General features: G+C 48.4%; 1 protein-coding gene across 6 annotated transcripts in view; it reads right to left on the bottom strand.

The window, feature by feature from the left end:
* The window catches only part of GREB1L (GREB1 like retinoic acid receptor coactivator), a 558,043-nt gene that overhangs the window by 86,775 nt on the left and 451,570 nt on the right, over positions 1–19,698 (bottom strand). The gene's annotated exons all lie outside the window — the stretch shown is intronic.

The raw sequence follows: 19,698 nt of genomic DNA, 5'->3' as shown, positions 1-19,698 counted from the left end.
GGCGCAACACGTAGTGCGTTATCTAAACGACTGATTCCAAGGGCACCCTTGTCTGGCTCACTTATAACATCGACAGGTTTCGATGGAACGCCCTCCACTAACCCTTTGTCCGCTCCGATCCTCTTCGACTTAGAAAACAACACCACTGACACAACGTTTCTGCTTTCCTCCAATAGTCCTGACGCCATTATGGGACTTGACTTACTGAAACACTTCCGAGCAACCATTAGATGTTCCCAAGACGGAGTTCGAGTTTTCCTGTACGACAACCCCGTTCTGCTTAGACATTGCCCTTCCCGACGCATGTTTTCCATCACTGACGCTGACACGTCCCTGCTTGACACTCTGCCTCCGTATCTGAGGGCCAAGACAGATTCGGACGTAGGGCGCATGATGATTGACCCAGTGCACATTACTGTCCGATCGGACGCGATACTCCCAAAACTTCCACAATATCGGATATCGCCCGAGGGCGAGAAGGCATTGGTAAAGATTATTCAGTCACTGATAGACGCAGGAGTGGTAGAGGAAGTGGTTAGCAACGTTTGCAACAGCCCTATCTTGCCCATCATCAAGAAACAAGGAGAGGGAGATGAGAAAGCATACCGCTTCATCATTGACCTTCGAGAGATCAACAAAGTGGTTGTACCCCAGTACCCCGTGGTCTCAGACATCACCACTATCCTGACTTTGATTCCTTCTACTGCCACCACCTTCACTGTCATTGACCTCAAAAACGCATTTTTCTCTATCCCCATCCACCCAGACAGCCGATATCTCTTCGGCTTCACCCTAAAAGCCCGCTCATATAGGTTCTGCCGAGCACCCCAAGGCTACACGGAAAGCCCCAGCATCTACAGCCAGGCCCTCAAGAGACAGCTGGATCAAGTCCAGTTACCCGATGAAGTGGTGTTAGTACAATACGTCGAGGACATCCTTTTGGCAGCTGACACCACTCCACTAGCAGTCACAGCCACCATTCAACTCCTGCACTTCCTTGCGGAAAATGGCCACAAGGTCTCCAAAAAGAAGTTGCAATTCTGCCAACCCCAGGTGACTTACTTAGGCCACCTTCTGTCCAAAGACGGAAGGAAACTTACTCCCGACCGGATCCAAACCATTCTTGAAACCCCTGTCCCTAAGACCCAGAAACAGGTTCGCTCCCTACTAGGCCTCACCTCCTTCTGCCGACAGTGGTTGCCAAACTTCAGCATCATTGTAAAACCGCTGCTTTCTCTGCTAGCCAAAGATGTCCCTTTCCCCCTCCCTTGGACCACTGAATGCCAATCCTCATTCACGGAATTACGAGATGCCCTTTGTTCGGCCCCTGTCCTAGGTACCCCCGATTACACAAAGCCCTTCTCCCTCTACACTCACGAAAGGGAGGGGTGCGCTTTATCTGTCCTGACCCAGTCCATTGGCCCAAAGCAACGACCGTGCGCTCACTTCTCTGCCACTCTTGACCCTGTAGCCAGAGCCTTACCTGCCTGCCTTCGAGCTGTAGCTGCCGCTGCTATCTCTATCCGACAGAGTGAGGGGATCGTGCTCTCGAATTCCCTCACGGTACTAGTACCCCATGCAGTTGACACCCTCCTGAACCAGACCAATACACAACACCTGACGAGTGCATGACTGACTGGATACGAACTGACTCTGCTTGCACCCCATATCACCCTGAAAAGATGCACCACCCTGAACCCAGCAACTCTGTTACCCCTACCAGAGAATGATCCCGATGTGCCCCCTGTACACGACTGTGTGACCCTCACGGACGAACAGACTAGAAGTAGAGTTGACCTCAGAGACACGGCTTTTCCTGACCCCGACGGAGAGCTGTGGGTGGACGGCTCTTGCATCAAACTCCCCGATGGCACCACTTCAGCTGCCTATGCAGTCACCACGGCTCGAACTGTAGTCGAGACAGCCCGCATCACGCAACGATCTGCTCAGGCAGCGGAACTGATTGCCCTGACACGAGCCTGCATCCTAGCAGCAGGAACGACAGCGAACATTTACACCGACAGCCAGTACGCCTTCGGGGTGGTTCACCATTTTGGGCTCCTTTGGAAGGAAAGGGGATTCTTGACCTCACACGGCACTCCCATCCTACATGGAGATCTAGTCTCCGCCTTGATCGAAGCTGTCCTTCTCCCCAAAAGACTTGCGGTCATCAAATGCCAGGCACACAAGAAGGTGACAGACATTATTGGACAGGGAAATACACTAGCCGACCTCACTGCTCGAACGACAGCTGAAAATAGGACGACAACACGTATGTACGTGACCAGGTCACAAGCAGAAAAATGGACCGACGCTAGGGACACTATTAGAGACATTCAAATGGCTAGCACACAACACAAATTGACTGAATGGGCACGGGTGGGATTGAAAGACGACGAAGGCTGCTGGCGGACAAAGGACACAAACAAATGGTTGCTACCTGACTCATACCTGATTCCCATACTGACTATGGCACACTCCCCTGCTCACATAGGATCAGCCCCCATGATTGAACTTGTCTCCAGAGTTTGGCACAATGATAAAATCACAGACTCCGCCAAACGTCTGGTCCAACAATGCTTGATATGCCTGCAACATAACCCCGGGAAAGGAACTGTGGTACCCCGGGGAGGGTTTGGGGTCCCATATCACCCGTTTGAAGTCCTGCAGATGGACTACATCCAACTAGACAGATGCCAAGGCTTGAAATACGTACTTGTTGTGGTATGTGCATTTAGCAAGTGGATGGAGGCATACCCAACCCGTGACAACACTGCTACGGCCACTGCAAAAGTACTGTTAAAAGAATTCTTCCCTCGCTACGGCCTTTGTCGAATTTTATGGAGCGACAGCGGCCCCCACTTCATAGCCGAAGTCATCCAGCTCATCTTACAGGGGCTGGGTATCAAGCAAAAGTTCCATGCAGTCTTCCACCCCCAGTCTGCTGGACTCATCGAGCGGCACAATGCCACTCTAAAGCTAAAACTGGCCAAGATAGTGGCTACCACAGGACTGAAATGGCCAGACGCTCTCCCACTGGCATTGCTATCGATGCGCTCCACCCCCACCAAACACCACTTGACACCTTACGAGGTCGTTTTCGGCCGACCCATGAGCGTCTGGTCTGCACCAAAACCGACTTCCATTCATGACGTCCCGGACGTCCTAATGTCTGATTATTTGTATAAGTTGACTGAAACTCTGTCTGTCATTCATCAGCAGGTGCAGCAGGCCATCCCCGATGCTTCCAGGGGTCCGGGCCACGACATCCAACCGGGGGACTATGTGCTAGTCCGAAATTTTCAACGGACGAAGAGTTTGGAACCCCGGTGGATGGCCCCTGGCAAGTACTGATCACCACCCGGACGGCTCTTCGAGTGGAGGGGAAAACGGCACTGGCTGCACGCGCACCACTGCAAGAAGGTCTCCTCGACCCTGGCCACAACAGAAAACATCGACAACCAGGAAGAGCTCCTGAACAAAGACCGACCATCACTGAACTGCTATCCCGATACCGAGGCACTTGAACTTGCAAAATTCCCTGATCCCACTGTGCCATCCAGAGAAGGGTATTTCCTGCGTCGAAAGGAGGGAGCTTCGGCTAAGTAGACCACGGACTAAGTTAAATCTCAGAACGGTGACCTAAACACCACCAAGTGTCACCCGGAGAGAAGCTAAACGAAGTCTGTGGTTCTGCCCGCTACCGAGCACCTTGAAGATGATGGAAGCGCCAGATAAGAAGATGATGGAAGCGCCAAATAAGAAGATGATGGAAGCAACTGGAAATACCCACTACAGAAACCCAAAAACAGACAGACTCCACAGCTCAAAGACAATTGCACATTTCATCACAATCCTTTTCTGCTTTCTCCTCATGACCACACTCTGGATTGTGGAAGAAAATGCACCTGCTCATGAAACATTCCTGACCACTGCACAGCCTACCACCATGAAGGAACATTATCTGATTTCGCTCTCTCCTCAACTCAGAGAGAGGCGAAAGGAGTTTTGGAATAACTCCTTTGTACAGCTGCCGCACCAGCACAATCTTGCCACCAATGCCACCAACTGCTGGATCTGTGGGTTGCTACCCCATGCCACTGGACATTCGATACCTTTCATCCCTTCACCCTTCTCAATTCACGGCTCCTGCCTTGCTTGGCTGATCCTCCTGCTATAAGGACAATGCCACCTCCAGCAAAATCATGACGCATTTCTTTCATGAGGTCTGGCGAAACAAAACCAAGACTCACTTCTGCCCGCAGACCTCCAACGACTCTATCCACATGGACATCCCTGCTAAAGAACGAATTGAAATGCAGGTGTTCAACAATCCAACCAGACCCACCTTCTCCTACCTACGGAAACGAATGGCTGCCACCCTGACTGTGGCTCTATCTGTCATCAACGTTGTAGGAAGGTACCTCCTGACTATGGTTGCCCCCAACTTTTTGCCCTGTGTTTTAGCTGGTTTTTGACATAGTCGACCTGGGATCCTGCCAATCAGGACCCCAGGCCTACTGCTCTCTCTTTAAAATGGATTCCATGTACCCTAGGTGCATTTCCAATTGGTACTGGGCCACCTTATCAGACCCTGTAACTCAGGGCATAGGTGTACCCAGGGCTGCCAGGGGCTGCAGCATGTATTATGCCACCCCTGGCTGGCCTCCTAAATTTGACACAACTGGCTGCATGACAGCTGGGGCAAAGTCGTGTAATCACCCTTTGCTGTAGATATAGTATACCTATATCTAACCCTAAAATGGACACACAGATTCCTATCAGTCACTCCTATGGCAGGCCTTAACAATCCTGAAGGCAGAGTGCTTGGAATCGTGTGAGATGGTGCTCTGGCATGAGCTGAGCCTGTCTGCAGCTTGCGGAACCAAGTCCTAATAGCTGTTCCATGATATCGCATACCATATACTCTTAAGTGCATTATAATCCTCGCGGTTAAATGCTATCTTTGGTATTGCTTTATCAAAACATGTCGAGTAAGGTGTCATACGAATTGGAATACTAACCCCTCGCCAATTCTGGCGACGAGGTTAGCATTCCACCCTTCTAGAGGGACACGACATGTATGTAACTGTGAACCCCGGTTAAAGTTAACTGAAGCCTCAGCTCCACAAAATGGATGCTGCCACCACAGACACAAGTCTGACCCCCTACAGCTGGGAGTCCTTCCAGCGAGGGGAGCCTGGACAAAGGGTTTCCTGTCAGGGGCGGTGCTAGCACCGTCCCAGACATGGTTTTGTGTATCCTGGGTAGGCAGGGCTTTTCAGGAAGGTGACTGCTGAGTGGCACCCCGGTGCTCACTACGCATAGGCCGGTCAGAACCAGTTCCAGGGGCACACCAGCCCCTGGCCTGGGGAAAGTCCGGCATGGCAGAGGGGTGTAACCAGCCCCCTCCTAGTCCCACCCATAGGCAGGACCTAGTCACCGGGTCAGCCCCCTTTTTTAGTATAAAGATGGGAGCGGGCCCCCTGTTCAAATTAGATCATCTTTGGAATCAAGACCCGACTTTCTGCGAAAGGCATCAACATTTCCTTCTTCAAGATTCTCCCTTGTGGCTAAGGAGTAGTCACCCTGCATCAAGCGGGCACCATCCTAAGAACACTGCGGTCTGCTGCAAGTCCTTCTTCACGACTTCCGACGACCCAGCTCGACGAGACCCGGCTTCCCTGGCACCTCTGACCTCTACTCACCTCTACAGCAAAGCTGAGAACTGTGAGTGCGACGAGACCTCGAGGGACCGACGATCGCCAAGACTGCACGACTTCTTTGTAACAAGCCCACCGTGTGCTCCACTGGTGAGTGCTTTGGGGTCCGAGAAGCCCCAACCCTGAGCAGCTCCAGCACCGAAGATCAGCCCTCCAGCATCTCCACGATCTGCGTGGGGCCCTTCTGTTTTTGCGTGCTCACCGCGCTGTGTGGCTACTAGCCGGCTGGCTTGTGGCCTTCTTCACGACACCCGACGACATCACTGCTGCTGGTCTGGTTGCTCCAGACTGGCCCTTGCTTCCTTCTTCAAGAGAGGCACCCCGGACCCTCCTGGTCCACTCCAGACGCCATTTTGAGTCCACCGCGTGGGCTTGAATTTGCCAAGGCTTTGTTGCCCAATCCTGGGTCCAGCGACGCCGACAGCTTCAATCTTCGTGGGACAGCTCGCTCCTCCATCCTGGTCGCCGACAACGCCTCCTGGTCCGTGAGATCTGCGAGCACAGCGTCACCCACTCACCTAGTCGAGGTGACTACCATCCGGTGCCCTCCTGGTGCCACCTGACTACTGGCTAGTAGTCACGAACTTGGTCCCCTCTGCTTTCAGGTGTCATCTTCCTTCGATCCAGGCTTGGATCCATAGAACTTTCTTCACTGGTCGCCTGCCAGCAACTTCTTTCTTCCAGGCTCCTGGTCCGTCTACGAGGATTCCCGACGTCTTTTGAGACCTATGCAGCTGCAGCCCCTGGGCTAGGTAACTTCGGCATTTCGGTGCCCCAGCATAGCCTCACTATCCAAGGGTCAGAATCCACTTTCGTTTTCCTCCTACCAGGTCGGGTTCGCCCGAGAACACTAACTTTGTCATTACTAGCTACCATAGACTTTGTCCCGCATCACGCGTGAGAGTGCACGCTCTGCACCCGAGTCCCCTGGGTCTCCTAGAAGTAATCTGAAGATTCTAAAGTCAAGATCTAGCGATTCCAAAGCCTATTAGTACTGTACTTACCTGCTAGTAATTTCGCATTCCACTTTCAGAGTATATGGTTTTCCGTGCCCCTCGGGCATTTGTATATACTGTGCGAACTTAAGTATTTTCGTAAGAGTTTTGTTTTGTGCTTAGTACCCTGTCCTCATAAAGAGTACAGGGCTGTTGTGATTCTAATAAATACACTGTTTATTTTCATAACACTTGTGTGGTGTCCTTTCACTTGGTGTTCAAGGGGTATATGTGTGGTATAACAGCTGGCTTAACACGCCCTCTCGAGTCTTTAGCCTTAGACTGCTCGTATCCACGCTACTAGGATAGCTGGTCTATAAGGTTGACTTACAACCAATCATCAATAAGGGTTGCTGGACTGATACATAGTGTTCACTAGAATAGTGAGCACTGCATATCAGGCCACCTTCTCACAAACGTCACAGGCCATATGTGCATAGAAGGGCTTGGGACACAGCTGGTAGGCCACAGTGCTTGCCGTTTTACCAGAACTTTGGACTCCACCGATCCACCTTCCTTCGTATCGTCTCCAAACATGTACTTCGTCTGTGGCACAAAGGCTTACACCTGGCTCCCCAAAGGCTGGGGGGGCACTTGTTTCATCTCCTTCATCCTTCCTCCGACTTATGTGGCTCCAGCGAATCACCATAGACAAAAACGAGCCAAGGACATTGAACAAGCCGACTCAACAGGAGCACAGTTCCTCGATGCTATGAAGGAACTTGTTCCACTCTGGGGCCCGATGGCAAACAGCCGTGCCATCCGACATCTGTCTCAGGCAGTCGAGACAACGATGAACATCACAGCTGGTATCCTTGCTAACAACACCGCCGAGCTTCAAGCGGTCCGCTTGGTGGCTCTCCAGAACCGCCTTGTTCTAGATGTGGTTCTTGCGGACCGTGGTGGAGCATGCCGCATTATTGGGTCCAGCTGCTGTACATATATACCGGACAATTCACCCTCTGTGTACAAGGCCATCGAACACCTCCACAGACTCTCTTCAGAAGTCCACCAGGAGCAGGAAGAATGGTCGCTTGGTGGATGGTTCTGGAGTACTGTTAAGAACTAGGGCTGGAGACTGTTTACCATTATCCTGATTCCTGTAGTTGTAATATGTGGACTATGCTTAGGAATTCAATGCCTGCCGCCTCTGTGTTCATTATGTACGAATTGTATTTGCCCTAAGACTGTGGACTTTGGAAATGAACGCATGGGAGCATTGTATGATGCCGAGGTTAGGAATTTAATGAAGATCGATATCGAGTAGACAAGATGGCTAGATATGTTGAAAAGGGAGGACTGTTAAAACTTAGGCTGCAGCATCAACATTATCGGCGCCATCTTGCCCCCTTTTCGAGCCCATTCTTGTGCGTAAGCGGCAGCCATTTTGAGTACCATGGCCTCTCTGCCCATCGCTGATAGGCAGCGCGTCTCTCTCTCTCTCTCTCCTGACCTCGCAAAGCATCCCCCGCACGCTGACAGCCCCCGCTCTCACATGCCTTGGGTCATAAACCCCTCTTCAGCGCAGCTCTGCCTCGGAACCCCATCCTGTTCCCAGCGCGACACCTCCCTCCATTCCTTTCATGGTCCCGGATCCTTTGATAACACCCCCTTTTTCCTGTGAACCTGTTTGTCCTACTCGTTCCCAGGCCGCCACCTGGCCCTGCGGATACTGTTTATTGCCCCCCCCCCTGTACAGTAGGAAGCTTCCCCCATCAAAGGATCCACGAGTTGATCAAAGCCCCCACCCCATGAGATCCGATCAACCACATACATTCCGTGAATCGGCGGAATGTCCAGCTGCGCGATAATCATCACCTGTTGTGACCGGGGTGGGGACTTCAACTGTAAATGTGTGTGGGAACGGGCCTGAAGCGGGGATTCCGAGGATGTCTTTCCGTACATCAAAGTAGTGACAGAGATGTGTTTTACATAATAAAACAATGTCTTGTGTATAAGAGACCAGGCCTCAGAGATGCGGTTAGAGCACCTCAAGAAGATACCCTGTTGTCTGATTTGACGTGTTCTGCTCCGTCGGAATAAAACTTCTGTTTCCTGCCTTCCAGTCTCCAGCGCCTGCCTCTTTGTTTGATAACTTGAGTGGGTATAGAGGCGGTTAACGCCGGGCAACTCTGAAAAAGGTCATCAGCCCTACCTTTTTCCACAATCCTGCCAATTGTCTGAATCCTGTGGCAGCTACGTCCACTGCCGGATCAATGATCTCCGACGAAGCACACTCCCCTTCTTGCAGAATTTTTGTGGCTTCGGTGCGGTCCGGTTCAGGCAGTTTTTGAATGTACGGAGATATGTCGGACCACATCTGCCTACCATACCTGCCGAGAATCGCCAGCGAATTATCAGCTCTAACTGTGGTCGCTGCAATAGTCGATACCTTTTTGCCAATAGTATTGAGTCGCCTCCCGTCCCTGTCCGTAGGAGTCGAGATCTGAGATGACGGGTTCCTTGCTCTCTTCTGAGCTGCTTGCGCAATGACTGAGTCCGTCTTTGCCTGACCGATCAGGCAAGCAGGTGAAGAGGCAGGCGCCCTATATTTCTTATCTACTCGCGGTAAAACTGCAGGTGAAGAATTTGGCGTGGCCATGATCTTTAGACCTTCTTTCCAAATAAAGTCTATAATAGGAATAGACCAACTTTGCCTCTGAGACAGACTCTTAAAATCGTACAGGAAACAATCATCCTGTTTAGCCTCCATGGAAATGAGAAATCTCTTAGTAGCCTTGTCCATAATCCTATGGAAATTCGCAATATCCACCGGTGGTGACTCAGCTTTTGGTTGTTCATCAGGGGAAGGTGTGTTCGCTTGATAATCTTCATACTCAGACGAGTCCAATTTATCTAATTCACCTTCTTCATGAGTCTCCTCATCAGTATTCTCATCGTCCTGTTGGTGGTAGGAGACCAGTGTTGAAGGTCGGGCATGTTCCGCTCCTTCTGTCATCGTAGTCACTGGAGTCTGGGTTACTCGAGGCTGAGGAGAAGCGATTCGAGAGTCGCCTGACTCCGAAGGCGGGAAACGGCGATAATAATCGCTCAACATATACTGCAAATTTTGGAAAAGTTCCATTGGCATTTGCATCCCTGGCGTTGGTGTATTCTCTAACCTAGGCGCTTGTATCTGTTGTTCCTCATCCTCTTGATCCTTTATTTGTATAAGCAAGTCAGATGGGCTCTCAGCTGCTTGAAATAGCTCATCACCAGATCCATCTTCCTCAGAATCCAAGAGCCTTTCAGGCATTTTTAGTGGCGACATAGATGTAGACTGTGATGAACACTTTTGCAATAGAGCCGCAGTTGTGGCTGGAGATGGTAGCGGTATGGCAGTGCTCTTTGCTGACCAAACCTGAAGATCTGTGCAAGATGACAGCTTTGGTGTTGTAGGATTCTCTTGTGCTAAGGTTAAATTCGTGTCCTGTGGTGTTTTCTTCATCGTCGACGATAATTGCTCCGTCGACGTCAGTGGCTGTTTAATTTTCGTCGACGTGGCGGATTTCGTCGTCGATGAGGGAACCGTCGACGGGGTTACCTTCTTCGTCGACGGGGCCGTCGACAAGACTATCTTCTTCATCGACGAGGCCGTCGACGATGACTTCGTCGACGTGTCCGTCGACGGGGTCTTCTTCGCCGTCGATGGGATCGTCGACGGCAGCTTCGTCGACGACGATGTCGACGTCGTCAAGGTCTTCGTCGACGGTAAGGCTGTCGACGATGCCAAGGGTTATGTCGACGCTGGTTTTAGCTTCGTCGACGTCGGTTCGTCGACGAAAGGTGGGACAATCTTCGTCGACGAGATGGGACGAATTTGGACATGAACATAAGTTGGAGAGGAGGCTGAGGACATCACCATAGACGGTTTTTGTGAGGAAAAAGTCATAGTAGAAGTCATCGCAGAGGCTGCCTGACAGGAAAACGGCAGAGCAGTTGGTGCCTTAGTCACAGGTCTCTGAGGTGACACTAAAGACGCAGTCTTTTTAGAGTCTGTAGGCTTCACAGATTTCTCAGAGGATTTCTTACTTTTTGAAGTAGAAGGCTCACCAGCATCTGCAGCGAGCTGGGCCTGCTTTGCCACTTTAGCCTTAGGAGTAGTCACCTTACTCTCAGCCATCCTCTTTCTAGATCCCATAGAAGACTGTAGGAAGGTACCTCCTGACTATGGTTGCCCCCAACTTTTTGCCCTGTGTTTTAGCTGGTTTTTGACATAGTCGACCTGGGGCCCTGCCAATCAGGACCCCAGGCCTACTGCTCTCTCTGTAAAATGGATTCCATGTACCCTAGGTACATTTCCAATTGGTACTGGGCCACCTTATCAGACCCTGTAACTCAGGGCATAGGTGTACCCAGGGCCTACCAGGGGCTGAAGCATGTATTATGCCACCCCTGGCTGGCCTCCTAAATTTGACACAACTGGCTGCATGACAGCTGGGGCAAAGTCGTGTAATCACCCTTTGCTGTAGATATAGTATACCTATATCTAACCCTAAAATGGACACACAGATTCCTATCAGTCACTCCTATTGCAGGCCTTAACAATCCTGAAGGCAGAGTGCTTGGAATCGTGTGAGATGGTGCTCTGGCATGAGCTGAGCGTGTCTGCAGCTTGCTGAACCAAGTCCTAATAGCTGTTCCATGATATCGCATACCATATACTCTTAAGTGCATTATAATCCTCGCGGTTAAATGCTATCTTTGGTATTGCTTTATCAAAACATGTCGAGTAAGGTGTCATACGAATTGGAATACTAACCCCTCGCCAATTCTGGCGACGGGGTTAGCATTCCACCCTTCTAGAGGGACACGACATGTGTAACTGTGAACCCCGGTTAAAGTTAACTGAAGCCTCAGCTCCACAAAATGGATGCTGCCACCACAGACACGAGTCTGACCTCCTGCTGCTGGGAGTCCTTCCAGCGAGGGAGGCTTGGACAAAGGGTTTCCTGTCCGGGGCGGTGCTAGCACCATCCCAGACAGGGTTTTGTGTATCCTGGGTAGGCAGGGCTTTACAGGAAGGGGACTGCTGAGTGGCACCCCGGTGCTCACTACGCATAGGCCGGTCAGAACCAGTTCCAGGGGCACACCAGCCCCTGGCCTGGGGAAAGTCCGGCAGGGGAGAGGGGTGTAACCCCCCCCTCCTAGTCCCACCCATAGGCAGGACCTAGTCACCGGGTCAGCCCCCTTTTTTAGTATAAAGCTAGGAGCGGGCCCCCTGTTCAAATTAGATCATCTTTGGAATCAAGACACGATTTTCTGGGAAAGGACATCAAGATTTCTTCTTCAAGATTCTCCCTTGTGGCTAAGGAGTAGTCACCCTGCATCCGCAGGCACCATCCTAAGAACACTGCGGTCCGCTGCAAGTCCTTCTTCACGAATCCGACGACCCAGCTCGACGAGACCCGGCTTCCCTGGCACCTCTGACCTCTACTCACCTCTACAGCAAAGCTGAGAACTGCGAGTGCGACGAGACCTCGAGGGACCGACGATCGCCAAGACTGCACGACTTCTTTGTAACAAGCCCACCGTGTGCTCCAGTGGTGAGTGCTTTGGGGTCCGAGAAGCCCCAACCCTGAGCAGCTCCAGCACCGAAGATCAGCCCTCCAGCATCTCCACGATCTGCGTGGGGCCCTTCTGCTTTTGCGTGCTCACCGCGCTGTGTGGCTACTAGCCGGCTGGCTTGTGGCCTTCTTCACGACGCCCGACGACATCACTGCTGCTGGTCTGGTTGCTCCAGACTGGCCCTTGCTTCCTTGCAACAGAGAAGCACCCCGGACCCTCCTGGTCCACTCCAGACGCCATTTTGAGTCCACCGCGTGGGCTTGAATTTGCCAAGGCTTTGTTGCCCAATCCTGGGTCCAGCGACGCCGACAGCTTCAATCTTCGTGGGACAGCTCGCTTCTCCATCCTGGTCGCCGACAACGCCTCCTGGTCCGTGAGATGTGCGAGCACAGCGTCACCCACTCACCTAGTCGAGGTGACTACCATCCGGTGCCCTCCTGGTGCCACCTGACTACTGGCTAGTAGTCTCGAACTTGGTCCCCTCTGCTTTCAGGTGTCATCTTCCTTCGATCCAGGCTTGGATCCATCGAACTTTCTTCACTGGTCGCCTGCCAGCAACTTCTTTCTTCCAGGCTCCTGGTCCGTCTACGAGGATTCCCGACGTCTTTTGAGACCTATGCAGCTGCAGCCCCTGGGCTAGGTAACTTCGGCATTTCGGTGCCCCAGCATAGCCTCACTATCCAAGGGTCAGAATCCACTTTCGTTTTCCTCCTACCAGGTCGGGTTCGCCCGAGAACACTAACTTTGTCTTTACTAGCTACCATAGACTTTGTCCCGCATCACGCGTGAGAGTGCACACTCTGCACCCGAGTCCCCTAGGCCTCCTAGAAGTAATCTGAAGATTCTATAGTCAAGATCTAGCGATTCCAAAGCCTATTAGTACTGTACTTACCTGCTAGTAATTTCGCATTCCACTTTCAGAGTATATGGTTTTCCGTGCCCCTCGGGCATTTGTATATACTGTGCTAAGTATTTTCGGAAGAGTTTTGTTTTGTGCTTAGTACCCTGTCCTCATAAAGAGTACAGGGCTGTTGTGATTCTTAATAAATATCTTGTTTATTTTCATAACACTTGTGTGGTGTCCTTTCACTTGGTGTTCAAGGGGTATATGTGTGGTATAACAGCTGGCTTAACATGCCCTCTCGAGTCTTTAGCCTTAGACTGCTCGTATCCACGCTACTAGGATAGCTGGTCTATAAGGTTGACTTACAACCAATCATCAATAAGGGTTGCTGGACTGATACATAGTGTTCACTAGAATAGTGAGCACTGCATATCAGGCCACCTTCTCACAAAGACCCTGAGGCAAAACTTCCTCCCTCAGATAGTGGTTCGTCCTTATCTTTAATTCGCTGAAGCCACAGCAGCAGGCAACCCTCTCTGTCCCTGAGGGTCTTAGGAGGAAAAGTGCGACAGATCTTGCACTCCTTAGTCTGATGATCAGGGTACAAGCAGTAGATGCAGCGAGTATGCGGATCCTCCTTAAACAGCCTTGCTTTTCCGCAAGAGTCACAGGCCCTGAACAGGGACTTTGATTTAGACATGGTAAAAGTAAATCTTTCACAAGTAGAGAAAAAACTGAGCAGAGCTCAGAGAGACTCCCTATCACACGACGTGCGGTAAAAAATCTGAGAGCCTGGGTCTCTGGGGAGAGCATTCTGGTGGTAGCTGTGGCCTGATTGGCTGCAGTTTGGTCATACATAAGGACTTGGATAGTCACTAATGTGGAAGTTTTATTTGCTGTAGCTGGGGCTACTTTACTTCCTGGTTGGGTTTACTGTTAGTTGCTATGTACAAATGGTATATTTTACTGCTTTTTTATGTACCGTGGGACTCCCACTCCGACGACGGGGAATGAGTCAGGCATGTGAATCTATGAAAGACACCCCTAATACTGGAGAAAAGATGTTTTTTTTCAGCCCATGCTGCCAGATCTTGAAGCAGCAGTTTGGCGTAGTATTTTGATTCCACGTCCAATAGGGTAATCATCCTATAGTTTTTCGGGTCCGCTCTCTTACCACCTTTATAGATTGGGTGTATAATTTCTCCTTGCCACGATTCTAGCAAAGCTAAGTTAATCCCGCAATAAAAAAAGAGAGGTGCCAACTTGTTTGCCCAGAATTCTATGTCCTGTTTAAACAGAGACTGGGATGAGCCATTTGGCCCTAGCGCTCCATCTGAGCGGCCCTCTGTTATGGTTCGGGCAACTTTATCTACAAATGTTTCTAGGGGTGTCGGGGCATCTTGTGATTTTTCTATTGACTGGGGCGGAGATTTCATATCGATTGTCGTTGGTGCCCTTGTGTGTAATTCGGTGTAGATTCCTGGTGTCTTCACATCCATTATGCCTGATAGTTTGTATATTTTAGATTGTGAGGCCGTGGCTGATGATCTAACCGATTTCAGTCGGTTTCAGAGATGTTAGCGCTGCATTGTCCTCCTTGTTTGTGTATTTTAGAGTTAACAAGTTACCAAAACGCTTTTGAATTATCATTTTTGCTTGGGTGTATCAATTTTAGCCAGAACTGCTCCGATCGTTTATTTTTCTCAATAGATATAGCGTTTCTAAAAGCTTTTTGAGCTTGCTTGAAATTGTTTTGATTATGGTGTTCCCCTGGGTGCCTGTGTGCCTGTCTTAGGGCACTGTTGCGTGCTGATTTTAGATTCATGATTTCGCCAGTTGTTATTACCTGGTTTCCTTTTCCAATTTTTCTTGTAATACGTGGAAATTTCTTAAGCAGTGCCCGAGAGAGGACCTCCCATGTGTAATGGACTGGGGTATTTCAGTACCCATAGGATTTTGCTGGGCTCTGCATTCGCTCATTATTGCTGGTATGGTCGAGTTGGTCCATTTCAATCTTTTGAGATTTTCAGTATAGTTACCTTCTGTAGTCTGGCTGGTTGTAGTGTGATGTGTTAGGTTAAATGACAGGGTGGTTACTTGGGGGCGATGGTCAATGTCTCCTCGATCTACTATGGTGTAGTTCTCGATAATAGGGAGAATTTCCTTACTACAAATGGTGTAATCTAGGAACGAATGGGTTTGACTATTTGTTCTTGTAAAGTTAGGGGGATTGTCCTTAGGGAAGCGACCATTTAAAATTGTATAACTCAAAGCTGTAAGTTGCAACACCATGTATTCGCCTAGTTTGCTATGTTTGTTGCCAGCAGTTTTTTTTTGTTCCAAGGTGTCTGGCCATAGTGCGTTATGCTCTTCTGGGGCTTCTTGGAAAAGATTTGTGTTGTAGTCTCCAGACACTATGCAGGCTGGTCTTTTATAGTTACTTTGTATGTTACACAGTACCTGGATTAGATGGTTAAACTTCGTTTTTTTTCTCCCTGGCGCTTGGTGAAATGTAGATATTGATCAGAATCAGTTGTTCGGTCTGTGTAGAGTTGTTAATGAGTACGCCAGAGATCCAGTCTTCTTCAAATGTCAATTGTGTTATTTTAACATTTAACTTAGTTGAAATGTAGATTGAGAGGCCACCACTGGGTCGACTGGACTTATGCGTTTTCTGAGCGGTTGTTCTATATTCCAGGTATCCTTCTAGTGGGAGGCTAACCAAGGACCATGTTTCCTGCAGTAATATAGACTTGTGATCTTTAAAGAAGTTTATCACGTCTGGGGATTGAAATTTTGATGGGAGGCCGTTAATGTTCCATGAACATATTGAAAGAATGGGTTGAGTTCAATTATGGTTACCGCTGTCCAAGGCCGCTGGCAGCCAGGCCCAGTCTGTCACTGTGGTTTTTGTCTCCTTATTTTTTGGTTTGGCGGTTTGGCTCGCTCTTACTGGGGAACAGCCTTTAGCTGATCTTAAAATTGAGAAGGATCGTGGACCCTGTTTGTCTGATATGGCCGGGGGGTTTGCGAGAACCGAGGGGTACTGTGGTTCTGATTGGGGTACTATTTTAATACCCCATTTGTCGAATAAGGCTGACCTTGATATGATTTCTTCCGTGAGTGCTGCAGTTGAAAAAGTGATTAGCGTTTGCTGTAAAGAGGAAACACTATTCATGGAGATGCCACAATGTGCAGATTCCAGGATGTACACATATTGTTGTCACACTTTGCAGAGAAGCCATAATGAGCAGAGACCACATTGGGCTACAAACTGGGGTGAAATTGTCTACTCTATGGATACTCTGGACAACCATCTGCTTGTTCACTGGATACTGGTTCAGGTGCATATTTAACATAACCTGCTACTTTCATACAGCATTTGGAGCTAAACAAAGCTTTGACCGCACACTACAGAAAAAGTCTGTCAAGAGAACAGATGGCTGGCATGTGGGGACAAAAGCACCATCACATAATCCTATGAAAGATTTAAGGTGCAATTATGTGTAAATAATAAAACAGAAAATGAGAATGGCTATCCCAAAGAGCCCTGATATCATAATCCTAGGAGCCTAATCAGGTAATACATATTCCCAGGTAACAAATATTGGGAAGGTATTTTCCCCATATGTTAATAGGAGGGAAAACAGTCTATGCTTGCTCAGTGGAGCTTCAACTGAATATTGTTTGTAAAATGGCCGGAGAGAGTGGCACCTACTATTTACCAAGAAGATACTATACAGCATACTTTATACCCCACCATCAAGACATTTGGGAGGGTATCATGCCTAGGGTGCTTCAAAGCTATGTGCATGCAAAATACAGGATCACATACTAAATTGAGTGTTGCAAAAACACCTAAGAAATACCATGCGGTAACAAAGTCCCTAAGCATGACCTTGCATACACATGCCTTAGATCATTTTTAAAACGGTCTAGCCAAAGAGAAAGCAAAATCAGTGACAAAAAGAGAGCATAACTTGAAACAATTCAGGACCCGGTGTTTTTCATCAAGACAGAATTAAGAGTGAAAAATCCATCGTTTCAATGGCAGGCTAATAAGCGTTTCAAATTTATTAGATAGAGATGGGTTGAGCTAGGTAAGAGTGATGCGGCATAGCATTAAGTCTTGTGGCTCCAACTTCAGCCTGTGTGTGTTTGCACCCCTAGTTTAATTTTACTTTCTAATCCTTGGAGTGTTGTTGGTTGAGCTAGGTAAGAGTGATCCAGCATTGTAATTGGGTCTTGTGGTTCCAACTTCAACCTGTGATTGTGTGTTTGTACCCCTAGTTTAATTTTACTTTCTAATCCTGGGAGTTTTGTTCCGATTAGTGTTGTGTGTAGTTCTAGGTTATTTTACTGAGGCTTTGACTTGGTCATGTGTTACAGCTCTTGTTCTCAATGTGCTCCCATTATGATCCTGACAGTTAAATTGTAATTTGCGGTTGTCATCACTTAAGAGTGTATGTAGTGGACTTGTGACTTACCACTAGCCCACGCAAGTACAACTTTGCATGGAATAGCATGAAGTTATGTACATATTAATATTCTTGACAGAGCTCTTTATACGCGGTGTGGCATTGAGTGCCAATATCTTCCCCCTAAGTCTGGCACCGGGAGGCCCACTGTCTATATGATGTTGCTGTCCATTGGTCCAGTTGGAGGCATCAAGTGAGGTGGCAGATATTGTAAAATTCTTCCTCATGTTTAATAATTAACTGCAAAAGCCCCCCAAAGCGATCCCAAAATTGGCTGGCAAACGTTCAGTCTGCCAAAGGAATATGTTAATCACGGGTAATGGACACTCTACTGCTGATCCAATACTAGGGTAATGGACACTCTACTGCTGATCCAATACTATCTGTGAAAAGTCCTGTCACTACTATTGAGTGATAATTTGCATGGCGGAGTGTTGAGCACCCTGCTGTTGTTTGGCAAGCATTTCAAACAAAATAGCACGTTTGGACAGTTCTCATCATTTGGAGAGGTTGGAGGAGTGTTGATTAGAATTCTATCAAATATTACACTTGCAAAAGTGATTACCAGGCAAAGGTTTGTATTGTTATGTTATGCTACACAGGTTTGTATAGTGCTGCACTTCCACTAGTACGTTCTGACTGCTCGGTCAGAGTTTGGGTACTTCTCATTTTGGTCTAGAGGATTCCACTAATACTCGAAGTTAGTAGTCCAACTGTTGAGCTGATGCATCAGTTTCTAGATGCTTTTGTGTATTTGATTGGTTGCATAAGTGCTGTGATGTCAAGTGTTATCTGCTGTGTGTAGCCAGAGATCATGTTAACTCAAAAGTTGGACTAGAGTTGTTCAGTGTAACAATGGAAAGGTATTTATGCTCAAAGCTATGCAGAGAGATGGCCCAGTACAACTGAAGCTACATTTGGTAACACCATGAAAGAACATAGCACATTTTTGTATTTTCTGTGAATAAATGGAAGCATTTATTCACTAAAAGTTTGAAAGGAGATTTTTTCCCCATCACAGATCACAAACCGTTCTGACAGATTACTAAGTCGGGATCACTTATGTGCAGTTTAGGCGCAGTTTGAAATGATCACAATCTTTCAAAAATCATCTATAAACATTGTGTACTGGACATAGAAAAACATCATGGTTACTCTCTAATCTAGCACAAAATGTTTGGCAAGAACACAGGATCCTGAGAAGGAGATTCCTTCAGACCAACACAACAAGATGAGGGACGGAAGTCATTTGAAGTAAAAAAACAATAAAAAACTGATTTTATACGTTTGAGAACTATATTCATTCCCCTGGCTATCTTGCCATTTTTCAAAGGGAGGATGCAAAAGCAGACCACTGCATAAGTTATAGGCGCTTCAGCTATTTGCAGCACCAAGAAGGGTATGTTTTCAGTTTTGAGGACTCTTTAAGCAGAGCTTTGAGAAACATATAGTTTCTTGCCCATGGTGCAGTTCTGTAGCTTGAAACATTTTCTGGATGCACATGCTGTGAACTATTCCACCATCTAAAAACACAGAGACTACCCAATGGGAGAGGTGTGGCGCCGCAGCCAGGGCGACTGACGCGGGAGTCTGGGGATCACAGTTCGATCCCCGGCGCTGGTGGCAGATTTGCCCAGCACCATGTGACTCTGGGCAATAACTTGCTTAATCTTCCCGACGGCCCGGCCCCCAGCGCCCGGAGATCCTTACGGGTAATTGTTTGCGCTTTACAAATGTGGATTATTATTATTCTTGCCCCCAGAATAGTCTAAAGGCAAATAATTGGAATCTGAACAGCCTTTTACACAAAACAAGATGATAATTTGTCAAAAGCTTCTTTCTTGTATATGCTTGGAACACACAAGAAGTATCAAGGCTATCAAATGAGCATCTCTGGCTCCTATTTGATAACTTTCAAACAGCGACATTGAAATAAAGTATCACATTAAGTTAACATTACGGTTTGAGTGTATATTCAAGGGAAAATATTACAACTAGCCATGCGCATTTGAATATATTTTGAAGCAGGTCCTTTCCATAAAATCCTTCTTGTCCTAAAGCTGAAACTGACCTGTCTTTTTAGTCAGAGG

This window comes from Lissotriton vulgaris, chromosome 4_1 (assembly GCF_964263255.1).
Source record: "Lissotriton vulgaris chromosome 4_1, aLisVul1.2, whole genome shotgun sequence".
NCBI classification, from domain to species: domain Eukaryota; kingdom Metazoa; phylum Chordata; class Amphibia; order Caudata; family Salamandridae; genus Lissotriton; species Lissotriton vulgaris.
The sequence above is the reverse complement of the archived record's forward strand: the minus strand, read 5'-3'. Positions and strand labels throughout refer to the sequence as shown.